This window comes from Oreochromis aureus, unplaced genomic scaffold (assembly GCF_013358895.1).
Source record: "Oreochromis aureus strain Israel breed Guangdong unplaced genomic scaffold, ZZ_aureus HiC_scaffold_32, whole genome shotgun sequence".
NCBI classification, from domain to species: domain Eukaryota; kingdom Metazoa; phylum Chordata; class Actinopteri; order Cichliformes; family Cichlidae; genus Oreochromis; species Oreochromis aureus.
The window spans coordinates 803,480-818,469 of record NW_024108868.1 but is presented as its reverse complement, the minus strand read 5'-3'; the positions used below and the strand labels follow the sequence as shown (position 1 = coordinate 818,469).

Here is a 14,990-nt window from a genome sequence, read left to right as displayed (position 1 = left end):
CCTTTCTGTTTCTCACAAAGAAGCATCATCTTAGGCCTACAGAGGTCTTTAGAAACTTACTGAGTGATCATATATTTACTAATTAACCCCTGTCTCGCTGTGTCTCACCTCCTGTCTTTTTTTTTTTTCCTTTTGCCTGTGCTATTTATGCTTGCTGCCATCCCAGCTGGGCAACAACAAATGCTGAACAACAAAACCGTAACCATATCTACCTTTTAAAAAGTAAATGCCTATTTTTATATACTTTAATGAGGAGAAGCACACCTCTTAAAACTAAACAAACAACAACGTGGGATCGATTAAGAGGCAGATTCAGCGTAACTAGCACACGGTAAGGATATCTTGGACTGGAGTTAAGATACATAAAACTGTCTGTGAGACTCTTTTCTGAACATAATTAACAAATAGTGTGATTTAAAAACTGTGGTATTCTTCACACTCCATCTGTCATTTACAGCATATGCTTTGGATGATACTGGTTGGATGAGCTGGAAGAGCAGGGCTGGTAAATGTGATTGGCATTTATTACACTTGGAAATGTTACGGTCCACAATTGATTTAACATATATTCTGATTTTATTCATATATCCACTTTGGTCATTAATGCACTCTAGCTACATATGAACTGTGAAATCTTCTGATGTGTCCAACATACCCTTTTATGCATTATTACTCAGTATACGACCATAATGGTTGTGTATTTTTAAAACAGCCATTCCAAGGTTCACAGAGCATCGCATGGGTCAGAGGAGATCCATCACAGGTTTTGTTCAACCAGCTCACTCATTAAACAATAAATCAATCAGACAGTTGACAAAACACAGATGTTCAGTCCACAAACTTTAGCAGCATAGAAACCAATGACAGACTATACTGTATGCGACTTAAACGATAAAGAATTAAACAATAAAAATATACAATTTCACCGGTCTCCATCCTTTTGTGTGCATTTAAATGTGGGTTTGTATCTTATGTGCTTTTGTAGAAAGAATAACCAGTGTTGTAGACAATGTGGTCATCAGTATGTACACTCCAGGTAAAGTGCACCACAGACTTTATAAATCTTCTAAAGTAAAAGGTTCGCTATGACATAAATTAGATTATTTGATATAGCCAGAGTTGCCATTGTGTTGGCAAAAGTAAAGGATAGTCCCTGAGTATATAACAAAGTTCTAAGATTTTTCTTATTTAGAAGCAGAATTGTAGAATTGATTATTTGTTAAAAGTTAACATGCAACAATTTTACAATTACACACCAGAAATCCAAATACAGTCTCTAAACTTCTACCTGAATAAATGTAATTACTATTCAACAAATGTGATATTATATTAATCTTACCGAAGCATCAGTTTGCAATACTTTGTGTGCATTCGCTTTGACTTTATATGCAGTTATACGCTCACTGGATGCTTTGTTGGTACACCTTTTCAACAGCTCATAAATAACACAAAAACTCATGTATTAGATATGATACACATCACATGGCAGTCCATTTAGGCAGGTAGATATGGCCAAGATAACCTGCTGAAGTTCACATGGAGGATCAGAATTTGGAAGAAAGGTGATTTAAGTGACTTTGAACACGGCATGGTTGTTGGCGCCAGACGGGCTGATGGGTGAAATGAAACATGACACATGAAATATAAACATATTTCCATAATATCTGTTATGTTATTTATGAGTCCTTCCAATTCAGTTTAAAAATAATCATATTTTATTGTCACAACAACTCCTGGATTACTCGTTTATGCTCTGCCTGACTCTACTTAGATCTGCTGTGTTTGTGCCAGCAGAGACGTTTAAAAGTGCCCTCTAGTGGACAAACTATGCAGCATGAACACTGATAACATTACCACTCATAACATAACTCATAATATCAGCAGTGCCGATATATCGGTCGGTCTTCAGTATGATCACAGTGTGTCTATCTTCTGATGGCTGATTTCAACGGGATTACGTGATGTCACAAAGTCCACATCATCTCAAACTGATTGATAATGAGTTGACTGTACTCAAATGGCCTCCGGTGCCACCTGATCTCAATCCAGTAGAGCACCTTTGGGATGTGGCAGAATGGGGATTCTCATAAAGGGTTGTGCAGCTGCAAAATCTGCAGCAACTGTGTGATCATGTCAACATGAACCAAAATCTCTGAGGAATGTTCCGGCGTCTCTTTTAATCTGTGTCACGAAGAATAAAGGCTGTTCTAAAGGCAAAGGGTATTCTCACCTCGTACCACTGAGGTGTACTCAATGAAGTGGCCCATGAGCTTTTTTTCATCAAGATTTTCTTCTGTAGAGGTGTTTTTATTCATAACCCTAATTTAGGAGACGGTAATTTAGTTCATGTGTAGTTAAATGGTTTTGTTTTATAAAACTTCTAATATTTAACTTGTGGATTATTTCATTAAAAACGCAAAAGAAATCAAAGCGCACTATCCTACCTGAGTAAATGTAGTCATGCAGTATTTTAGGTACAGGTGTATAACTTTTGCATGACAACAGTAACGCAGTCCGGTGGTACATTCTCAGCTAGAAACTGATTCAATCTGATGTTTTACAGCGTAAAACGGTTATTTAAATCAATTTAGAACGACGATGTCTCCTCACAACTCAGAAACATCCGAAACTTGATAAAAGTACAAGCCAATGCTCATCAGGCACACAGGCCTACATTAATTCTTAATAAAATATTGTGTTTAGTAGCTTTATTGTACCTTTTGACGCAAAGATTTTTTTCCTCGAAAAGCTATCTGGGATTTATCAAACAAGTTAACTAAACGTTTTTTTTTTTTTTGATATCCAGTGAAATGCAACCTTTCCAAATAAATAATGGAATTTTCCATTATCCATATAGCAGGCTATATGAAAGCTGGACTCAGGGGCAGTATTTGTGTTTATATTTTTAATTTGCAATTTTAGCTGTACTAAATTCCATGCTCCTGATTCGCAAATGAAGCATTTGCCCTTCTGGAAGCTCATGCTGCGTTTGCGTTTCTCTTTTTGTCCTGTGAGCAACCTGTGAGTCAACGCGGGCTGTTATTGGTCAATGCACCGGGTATCATGCCCCGCTTCTGTCCGAGTTCTCGCGAGATTTCCTCGAAAACCGCACAACCGCGTTTGTGTGGCGTGCATGCTAAAGTACCCCAATAACTTTGCCAACTTCCATGTAAAACCTTTTTAGTTTCAACCGGTAACGTCAATTGTACACGGGGAACACCGTCACCATGAGTATACTTGCCAAAATAGCAGAAATTGAAAATGAGGTAAGATGGAAGCAGCGGGCGGGCTAACCCGCTGACAGTCACGTTTAAGCTTGCTACAAACTGTTAGCGTTAGCAACAATATTACAGCCGGGCTTTGTTTTACTCTCAATATTTCTAACTCAATTTTTTCCCTTTTCACCACAAAGTCCCTATGAAGTTGCTTTACCCAATCAGTGAACTTGTGAATCCATTACTAATCATATAAGACAGTATAACGGATGTGCTAGTGCAGGTTGATGGTGGTAACAAGCTCGCCTTTACGTAACGTGTACACTTTAACTGTCCAATACAAGTTAATTTAAGACTGCAGTGCTGTCTTTTAATCCGCACGTATCCATATATTATGATCTTTGTATGGTGTGCCGTCTGTTGTATTGAGGAAGCCTCAAATTTGAACATGCGAGTTCATACCAGCAGGGGTACTTGCTTTAAATTAAACCGAATGTTTTAGATTTTTATGGAAACTTTACTGTATTGTCAGAGGCAGTAAAAGGAAACCCTCCAGGTTGCAGTGCAAAGAGTACTTGTTTCAGTGTCTTCTTTAAGGGTTGCCACAGCAGATCATTGCTTCCATCTGTCTTCTCTGTGGTCTTCCTCTTATCTTCCTGCCTGACAGATCCATCTTGAACATCCTTTCCTTTGTCAGCCATGTCTCTCACTTTACCAGCCATAATTCCTACATTTAAAATCTTGCCTTCTATTTTGCTGCCTCCAAACATGCCTTCCCCCTACTATTCTTTCTCAGTCTTTGGCCATTAGCAGCCACCCTGCTGGTCAGTTGTACCGGTAGCAGTTCTTGTAAATCACTAATAACATTTCTAGCTAACATGTTTGATTTGGCAGAGACTTTACACCGGACGTCCTCCCTGTCACAACCTACCCATTTATCCCTAACTTGAGACCAGCACTAGGTGTACATTGTAATGTGCAGAGAAACACAGCTGTGTTGATCTTGGCCAGGATTTTTCCTGCATATTAAAAATGTTTCCTCCACCTTAAATGCTTTAAACTGCATTATTTATCAAATGGACAGAAAAACTAAGGTTATTAAATAAAATGAATGAATATCTGTTAATTAATGTTAAAAAAAACTTTTGCTTTAACTATGATCATGCAAGAATGTAAGTTTGAGTTAAAGTTGCATGTCAAATGTAAGAAACCCTTGCATTTAAGTTGGCATAAAGTAAAAACTGTACAACATGAAAGAATGGGAACAGGTTTATAAGCGTTGTTACTGCACTGACATTACAGTAAATCCAGATGGGCAAAATTAAACTTTCAATTGTAAAGGATAAGTCTATTTTGTTTTAAGTTTCACCATGGGTGTACCTGAGTGCATTCAGTAAAAACTGCTTACTTAATGCTTTTTAGAAAGTTCTCACGCAGACTGATGTTATTGTTCACTGTAGATGGCCAGGACGCAGAAGAACAAGGCCACAGCTCACCACTTGGGTCTGCTCAAAGCACGTCTTGCCAAACTCAGAAGGGAACTCATCACACCTAAAGGAGGCAGCGGTGGTGGGACAGGAGAAGGTGAGATCAGGATACTTGTGTCCTAATGATGTTACCAAAGTTTTATTTTAACCTCCTAGGACCTGGCGTCCACATATGTGGACATCGCATTTTGGGTTATTTAGACCAAAATACTGAATTTTGCTCTACAAGGGCCTGATATCCACTTACGAGGACATTATACTGCTACTGTTCTATCAAAATTTTAAATGAATATGCTCATATGTGGCTCTCATTTTCTTAAAAACAAAAAATAAAAAAAAAAAAATCTGGTAATTCTTTGTTTTACATTCATCGGGCCCCAATATGTCCAAATATCAAAGAGAAATTAAAAAGGCATGCAGTGGAAGAGTTCAGGTCTTAGGAGGTTAAATATTTATTTATTTTTGCCCGGCAAAGAATTCTAATGCATATTTGATTTTTTTATATATATATATATATATGTCTCCTCCAACTTTTAGGTTTTGATGTAGCGAAAACCGGTGATGCTCGTGTTGGCTTTGTAGGCTTTCCTTCAGTAGGAAAGTCTACACTGCTAAGTAACCTTGCAGGTGTATACTCTGAGGTTGCTGCCTACGAGTTCACCACTCTAACAACAGTACCTGGAGTCATTCGGTATAAAGGTGCTAAAATTCAGGTACAAGAGTTTCTGCTTTCTTCAAAATCTCGAATATTGTTCATGCTGTGGTAAGGTTTAAGTTATTTGCTTATATTTTTCTTTTCCTTACTTCTTCCTTTTTAGCTCCTGGATCTCCCGGGAATCATTGAGGGCGCCAAGGATGGAAAGGGCAGAGGCCGACAGGTCATCATGAGGTAATGATTTGATCACAGTGGAATCTGCTTAGAGGGAAATATAATGGCAGCACAACTAATAGTGCTACTGGAATTTAGTTTTCTCCCGTATATATTTATAGACAGATTAAATCATAAGATGTTGTATTTGTAGATTTTCAGAGAGACAATGATTCACATTGTTTATCTAAAGTTTGCTTAAAACACAACCGCTGGTGCTCTACAGATTGACTGTGGCCTTCGGCCTGGAGCTGATGTCATGCCCAGGCTTAACCTGGCATTTCAACCCTTAACTGCAACACCCTCCATCTGGCATGTCAGCAGCGATGGCCAAATAACTGCCCACCACCTCCACACTTCCAACCCTACACCTCCCTTTTATACCAGAGCCCATAAGAGGCTCTTTCTGCTGTTTCCACAATCCTGCATACAGCTGTCTTCCGCTCATTTTCTGAAACTCTGAGTGTAGTGAGTGCCATTTACAGTGACTGTACTGGGATTCCACTTCTAGAGGAAACAGACATAGTTGCCACCCTTTCACTCTACACTCTTGGATAAAGTCTTGGTATTTTAAGCTCTTCCTTTCATGAGCCTCATCACTGCCTTCTTCCCATGGCACACTTATATCGTGTATGCACGCACATTTTGAAACTTTTCCACTTCATTACTGTTACATTTTCTCTGGCATCAAAAAGTGCAAGCCTGCTCAAAGATTTCTTTTGACCATTATGGGCAGGCAGTGAACCTCAACTTTATCCACTCACTGGACAATTTATTAGTTACACTTTCCTTGTACCAGGTTGTGGTACTTCCATTAGAACTGCGTTTGCTCTTTAGCTCTTTTGCACACATCTCTGTTTCAAATCTCCATATTTTGTCTCCCTTTCTGTCTTCATTTATTTATTTGTACTATGTGTATTTATATGTTCTATTTCTATTGTATATATTAATCAGCATCTGTAGGTGAAAAACAAAGAAAGAATTTCATTGCACAGAGAAATGCCTTTTTCTCTTGTGACACATGACAATAAACACTTTGAATCTTGAATCTTCATTCTATATAGCACAGATTCAACAAGGTGCTGGAAACATTCCTCAGATATTTACATGATAACGTGACACAGTTGCTGCAGATTTATCAGCTGCTGCTGACAGTTTACAAAATCTGTTTTAAGGTGATTTGTGACCTGGTGTGCTATCCTGCTGCAACAATACCTAGGTAGGCTGTGACATTTTAAATAATGCTCAGTGGTCTATGTAGATTTTCAGTCATACAGGTCATGGTAGTCTTAAGTGCTTGAAAAGAAGGTAACTAGATTTCTTTAGGTTTGTAAAGACATTTTTGTACCTCATATGAGCTATCGAGGTCACCTGAGGCAAGGTGAGAGTGGGTGTTGAAATGCTTGGGAACGTTTCTCAAAATTGCATTGTAGGTGGCTGATAACTCGTGTCACACCCACCACCTCTGTTTGGTGACAGAAATTCACAGTGGATGTAGATGGACTTCTTTACTCATCTCTCAAACCGTCTGTGTTCTTGGTCCAAAATGTGAACACTGGCATCCTCAAAATGTGTTTTCTCCTTTAAGTTCATTTGTCTTGTTCTGTTGAGCTTTCCCTCCTGTATTGTGCCATGTGTTTATGGAGTGGTCATTTGGTTTCCATAAAAGCACTCCTCACAGCACTCTCTGGATATTTTCCTTTTTCAGACAATTCTCTGTAGCTCCTGAAAGCTTTTTCTGAAATGTAGACCAGCTCGTCCTGCATCAAAACCAGTCACTTAAATCGCTTTTTTTCCCCGTTCTGAAGCTCAAGTTTGAACTTCAGCAAGTCGTCTTGACCCATATGACCTACCTGGCTATATGTCTAAATATTGCCTTGTGATTGGCTGATTACATATTTGCATTAACGAGCAGCTGAACAGGTGTACTTCACCTGGGATTTCTTTTACACATCTCTGACTGATGTTATTGTTTCTTTTTCTGCTCTCTCACAGTGGCTCGAACCTGCAATCTGATTCTGATAGTGCTCGATGTTTTGAAGCCTCTTCTTCATAAGAAGCTAATAGAACATGAGCTGGAAGGCTTCGGCATTCGGCAACAAGCAACCACCAAACATCGGTTTCAAGAAAAAGGACAAAGGAGGCATCAACTTTACTGCTACAGTACGTTTCATATAATAAACACAGTAAATGAAATTTCGCACTTACAGTTTTCACTTTAGAATTAATAACTGAAGTGAATAATTACACTGATACTTAAAACCTTACTTACTTGTCATTCTCAGCCTCTACACTCAAGTGTAATATGTTCTCCAAGCTAAGTTTTTAAAATCCCACAGTCCCAGACATTTTTTGTCTGATGTTTTGTCCTTTTTGGTGTTTATCTTCCGTCCGGCATTTGTGTCTATCTGTACTTTTGAGAACAGTTTAACCCTCTTGCTACATCATACCTGCACTAATGTCAGGCCAACAGTAGTTCTGTAACTCATCATGAGGTAGCAGAATGTCAGCTATCCCATTTTCTCTAATCAAACAAACAAAGGTGGCATTTAATTTTCCTTTTTGTTTATGTCCAGAGCTGAATGTTTTCATATTTTGCAGTTTATTGTAACACCTTGAGAGCTGCCACTCTTGCATTTAGAGCATTTAGATGCAGAAATGGGTAGTGATGCCACATGGATTAGAACATATCAATGTTTATTGTATTGCTGACTCTAATATGTAATAATTTATTAATACAGATGTTTAAATTGTGTGACTTTTTTAATGACTATTTTTTTGCTTTTTTGTGTTACTTTAAGTCATCCACCTACATGCACTCTCTCTTTCTCTCTCCAGTGTGCACAGAGTGAGCTTGACGCTGAAACAGTTAAGAGTATCTTGGCAGAGTACAAGATCCACAACGCCGACATCACTCTGCGCAGTGACTCCACAGCTGATGACCTCATCGATGTGGTGGAGGGAAATCGGTAAGCTGCTGAAGTGTCACAATGGGCCTTTCTTAGTCATTCTCAGTGGGTGTGGCCTGCCGGTCTGAAATCCCATTTAACACTCCCATCATTCCCACTACAGATGGATTTAAATATGCTGTTTATGTGCTAGGCAGCATCTGGGAGAACTCCTGTTTTAATATTACTTAAAAACCTTTGAGTCATCTATCTTAATATAAGAAGTCAACAAATATGGGATCAGAGATATGTGGAGTTGAGCATGGTCCATTCTCAGAAAAAACAACTAGGAGAAAGACCACAATACAGTAAAATAAAAACTACAACTTCAGAAAAGAAACAAATTTACCAAATACTATGTCTATAGAATATTTTCTCAAATAATGTCTAAATCCTGTACACCCCCATTGTGGATCTTCAGACTGATCAATCAAGGTCTGAAGTCCGGACTTTCAGCTTTATTGTAAGGGATTTGGCCAAAAAATGCATTACGTGTTTAGGATTTACAGCATTTTTTACTGACACCCTCCCATTTTCAGAGGCTGAAAAGTAATTGGACAAACATAATTTTAAATACAAGGACTTTTTTTTTTTTTTTTTTTAATTCTTGCAGTGAGTGCCTGAAGTCACCCTTGCACATCACAAGATGTTGTTTCCTCCCATGAGATGCTCCACTAGGCTTTTACGACAGCTGCCTTCGGCTGCTGCTTGTTTGTGGGTCTCTCTGCCCTCACTTTTGTATTTAATAACTGAAAAGCTGCTCTACTGATTTTAGATCAGGTGACTTGGCCACTGAAGAATGTCTCATTTCTTTCCCTTGAGAAACTCGGCATTGCTTTTGCAGTATGCTTTGGGTCATCATCCATTTGCACTGCAAAGCTCTGTCTGATCAGTTTTGCAGCATTTGGCTGAACATGAGCAGAGAAGGATATTTTTTTTTTGTGAAATTCCCTTGAATTAAAAATGAAATTCTAGCTTTCATTCACATTTAATTGAGTTAAAATCCACTGTGATGTTTCATGTAGGCAAATATTTTTATTTTTATATTAAAATTCTCATAATTCAAAAAGCCTATGGGCCTATGAACTGTCATTGCATAAAGCATTAGGTGGGGCCTCCTCCTTGCCTGTATACTTGCAGTATTTATTTGAAGAGAGGTGTCTTAACAAAAGTAAATTTAGTAATACATATTTTAAACATGTTTAAAATTACTTAATATACATATATAAAAATATATAGCCAAATGTTCCAGTGAAAAGTAAACAATTTTTCCTACAAAAATTAACTTAATTTTGAGAGGAAAATGGACACAGTGGAAATTATAACCACCTAAAAGTAGAAGGCTTCACTTAATCCACATGCTGTTATACAATTTAATGAAATATACATTATTTATTCCATACGTCCAGCCATTCTGGGGTACACGCTGGATAGGACACCAGTCTGTGGCAGGACTAACACAGAGAGACAGACAACAATTCACACCGACACCCATGGCCAATTTGCAATCACCAATTAACCTAAACCCACTAACTGCATGTCTTTGGACTGGGAGGAAGTACAGCGAGAACCCATGCGTGTAAACTCCACATCAGGCAGTAGTGCTTACAGTATATAGATGAATAAAATAAGATATGTCAAAAGAAATAAGGTGGAAAGTAATTTGAAGTTAAAAAAATAAATACAATAAATTAAGATAAGTTTAAATTTAAATGAAAGTATTAAACTTTATATGAAAAACTAAATATCTCAAATTCAACAAGCAGAATAAAGGAATTAAATGTCTTACTAAATGTTGTAGAAACTGTAGAGCATGTCGGTGACTCAGATTATACTGGAGTGTATAGTTGACAATGCAGTTCAGTTTTATTTATGTAGCACCAAATCATCACAATGGTCTCAAGACACTTAATATTTTAAGCTAAAGACAACATTATAGAAGAACCCCAGTGATTCAGCGATTTCCTTATGAACAAAAACTTGGCATCAGTGGGAAGAAAACTCATTTTCAACAGGAAGAGGCTTCTGGCAGAACGCGGCTCAGGGAGGAGCAGCCATCTGCTGTGAGGGAAAAGGAAAAGCACAGAGATGGCAAAGCACAAACTGTGACAGAGTGCAAAAAAAGGACTTACTCTAGTGGCATGTAAGTGCGAAAGGAGTGAAAGAGGCAAATGCATTATGGGAGGTCGTGCATTATCCTGAGCCAACAGCAGCATAACCGAGGGATAGTTCAAGGTCATCTGATCTTATCTTTACTGCAAGCTCTATGAATTTATAATGATATTCATTAGGAGTTATTCTGCCAAAAGTAACTGATTTGTAAATCTTCTGTTTGAGACCTCGTGCACCCTGTGTTAGGTAAATGGCATTAGTTGTAATATCTAACATTTGTGTACCAGCTGACATGTTGGTTAACAAGTAAATGGAGTAGAAGGCTTCATGCGGCACCAAAATATAGACTCATTTATTCACAATTTTATTTCTTGGATTATTTAGTATAACTGAGTATGTAGTGGTTTCACTTACAGACTCTGTCCCTGTCCCAACAGCGTCTACATCCCATGCATTTATGTGCTCAACAAAATCGACCAGATCTCCATTGAAGAGCTCGACATCATCTACAAAGTGCCCCACACTGTGCCCATCTCAGCCCACCACCGCTGGAACTTTGATGACCTGCTGGAGAGGATGTGGGACTACTTAAGGCTTGTGCGCATGTAAGAATTTTCATCAATACAATCTGCAAAAGATGCTTTGAATGCAGCGAAAGTCAGTTATAGATTTAATGCAAGTCTTTGGAAAAGTGAAGTGTTTATGTGTTCAGACTGGAAAAAGTTACTGAGATGATACGTTTACTTACAGCTACACCAAACCCAAAGGCCAGCTTCCTGATTACACGTCTCCTGTTGTGCTCCCCAATGAGCGAACTTCAGTGGAGGATTTCTGCATGAAGATTCACAAAACCTCATCAAAGAATTTAAGTAGTGAGTATAGTTGCCTTAGCTAAAATGCTAATATTTTAAAAAATATTTTTGTCTTTTGTTTATTTAAGTTACTGAAATAAGTACACCCTCTCTCAATTTCTAAGGTTTTACAGATGAGGACAAAATAAAATACCATGTGATCTTTAAAAGGTTCTAAAGTTATTTAAATACAACCTGAGATGAACAGCATTACATTGAATATTACACAGTGTCATTATTTATTTAACAAAAGCTTGGCTGGATTTTTTGAAAACTATACAACCCCTGATTCAACAGCTTGTAGAAAACCACCTTTAAAGGCAATATTATAAACTAATAATTTTCTGAACGACTTCATCATTCGGTGACATTGTTGTTGAGGAATTTTGGCCAGCTCTTCTTTATAATATTGTTTTAGTTCAGGCTTCAAGGGTCAGTGTCCTGTAGGTTTTAGATATCACCCTGAGTCAGCACACCCGAATCAAACAATAAGTTCATTACCAGGTCTCTGGAGAACTTCATGAAATGTTGAGGAGGTAATTTAGCCATTTAAATCAGCTGTGTTGGATCAAGAACACATCTAAAACCTGCAGGACACCGGGCCCTCGAGGTCTGGAGTTGGACACCCCTGCTTTAGTTCATCGAGGTTTTTGGAAATTTGTTTATGTACAGATCTCTAAAGGTCCCACCACAGCATTTCACTTGAGTTTAAAGGTGTTGCAATGTCCCAAACATCGCAACACCTTTTTTTCTGTAGTTCAGTGTTTTTCTAATTGTACTGTCAGGAACCTAAACATTTATCATGCTAACTGAGGCCTGTAGATATGACATTATCTGACCTTGTGCTGAATTTGATGTGGAGCTGGGCGATATGACCCAAAATTCATATCTCGATATTTTTTAGCTGGATGGCAATATAAGATATATATCTCGATATTTTTTTAAAGCCATAAAGTAAGAACAAAAAGAGAGTTCTTAGTCAAAGCTGTGTCCCAGATGTCACACAGGCACTTTTATTAACATACAGCATAGAAAAGAACATGAACATGAAAAAAACTACTCAAAAATAAATTATGAGCATTTATTAAATAATGATGCTCTATAAATAAAAGAAAACTATGTTGTTTTGTTCATAACAAAGAGCTCACAATTGTGCATAATAACATAGACAGATTTCACAGCTGCTCTGTTCCCAACTTCTACTGCGTGACTGACAGCCTGGAGTTTGAAATCCGCTTCAGTAACCATGTCTCTGAACAGGTGCCATTTATGGTCCTTATACACACACAGTACGGTAATATTACGTTGAAGCACAGTACGTATCACTCCGAGAGGCTCCTCGGTAGCCGTAATGCTCCGACAATCCATCAAGCGGTGCAGCTCCGTAGCTTACCAAAGTCGAACTAAAACATTTTTGACAGATTGCTGAGCGCCGTGTATCACATGAAATCGGTTCGCGGTCATCAAGCACAACCAGAATTCATACAAAAGGCGCGCAGTCAACTTTTGAGAGAATGAAAGGATTTCAGGCCGTGCATGGCGTTAGCGTGGTTAGCTCGTTAACACGCTGACGCCGTCCAGCCCCACGCACGGGCGATGCGCAGTAACTCATTAACGGAGATTTGCCGTGTCCATCTTGTCGCTGCCTGCAGGTGAAGCGATGGGGAGGAGGGGAGTTGTGTTCAGTGAAGGAGAGGCGAGGCAGAGTAACGTTGCGTAAAGACAAAAGTGGACGAAAAGAGAGGCAAACTTGCGGCTCCGGAACTATAATTATAACGTAACATAGACTATATCGATATAAAGGATATTGTCACATCTTATATCTCGTATAAAAATATATCGATATTTTTAAAAAAAACTCGACATATCGCCCAGCTCTAATTTGATGGTACGTCCACTCCTGAGAAGATTGGCAGCTGTGTCTAATGTTTCCAACTTGTGAATCTTTTTCTCTGTAGAATGATGGACTTCAGATTATTTGTAAATGACATTTAATAACTGTTAGCATTTTGATGAGCAGCAACAATTGGTCCCCGTCGTTAACACACCTGAATCCTCCTGACCAACAAACTGCCAAAATTTCTGTTTTGAAATGCATTCTGAGTAGCTGCGCCACGTACCCTCATGATTATTATGGAAGCAGGAACACTGTACTTTAGTTTTTCACACATTGTTTCTGCATTTTTGGCTTAATTTTTGTTAAATAAATAATGACACATATGTAATAGCTCGTTTTTTTTTTTTGTTTGTTTGTTTTTAGTTCATCTGAGGTTGTATAGAAGTGGTTTTAGAGCGTGGTATTGATCAGATTATTCTTAATGTGTTTTTATGCGTCAAAACCTTAAAACTAAAACTGGGTGTACATTCTTTTTCTCATGACTCTATCACCTCCTTTAATGGCAACATTTACCAGACTAAATGTTGCCATCACTGGAACGTTTGATTTTTAGACATGTTACCGCGTGTTGCACCATCATCTCCAAATGGCCTAGCCAAGATAACATCATCAATCATTCATTATGTTAGTGCTGCTGAGCATTAGCCATCCTCAAGGGAAGGGACGGGTCAAACTGTGACACATGCAAGCTTTTGCACCTTACGTATGTCACGCACCCAGTAGGTTCCTTTATAATAGAGCTGTAGCAAAGAATGATTTGTAGGGCTACTTTATAATGGCCTGATATCTTTCTTTTCACACTCTTGAGCGAATCAACCAGGATCAAACTCTTTTTTTCTTAACTCTTTCTTTCAGTGCACTTGTTTGGGGCTCCTCTGTAAAGCACAACCCTCAAAAGGTGGGCAAGGACCATGTGATGGAGGATGAAGATGTTATCCAGCTGGTGAAAAAGTAAAAAAAAAAGGAGTCTTAATCCTCACTGCATGACCCATGTTATCACAAAGTGTTCTGTACAGCTGCTCAATAAACTACCGGACATGTCTGTCATTACAGCATCTGTTGTTTTTGCTTTCATTGATTTAAAACAATGGCAGGTTAAAGTGTCATATTTAAAGTAACACACAGTACTTAACACCATGAATAGTTCATATTGAATATTGGTTAAGGCTTCCATTGACTCCTAAAAGAACTATACAATAAAATCACAGTGGAATCTCAATGTGTCTGTTCTTGTGCTTTTATTCAGATAATAGATTTATTACTTTATCAAAAAGTGTAACCAGGAATGTTCTGTGTTGTGCTAAATTTGGTTTGTTAGGAAAAATCCCACAGAAATGTTGCAGATACGTACCCGCAGCCGGCATTATGGCAAACATTTAACTGTGGCTCGGAGGGGAGGGGGAAAGAGATTTATATGACATTGATGATAGGGATAGTTATTCAAACTGGTGGCCCACCCACTCCCCGCTCTCTGGTGGGGACGGCCACTCAGGTTAATAAGTTCATTCACTCAGATGCAGTCTGAGGGTGGTTGGGATGTTCACAAGTAGCCAAACTCCACAGAGCAAAATAAAGCTGCTTTTTATTGGACCTGGGTGCACTCTTGGAAGTT

At 38.4% G+C, this 14,990-nt stretch overlaps 1 pseudogene; it reads left to right on the top strand.

The window, feature by feature from the left end:
* Nucleotides 1–3,108: 3,108 nt before the first annotated feature.
* LOC120436881 lies at nucleotides 3,109–14,597 on the top strand (annotated as a pseudogene).
* Nucleotides 14,598–14,990: the final 393 nt, after the last annotated feature.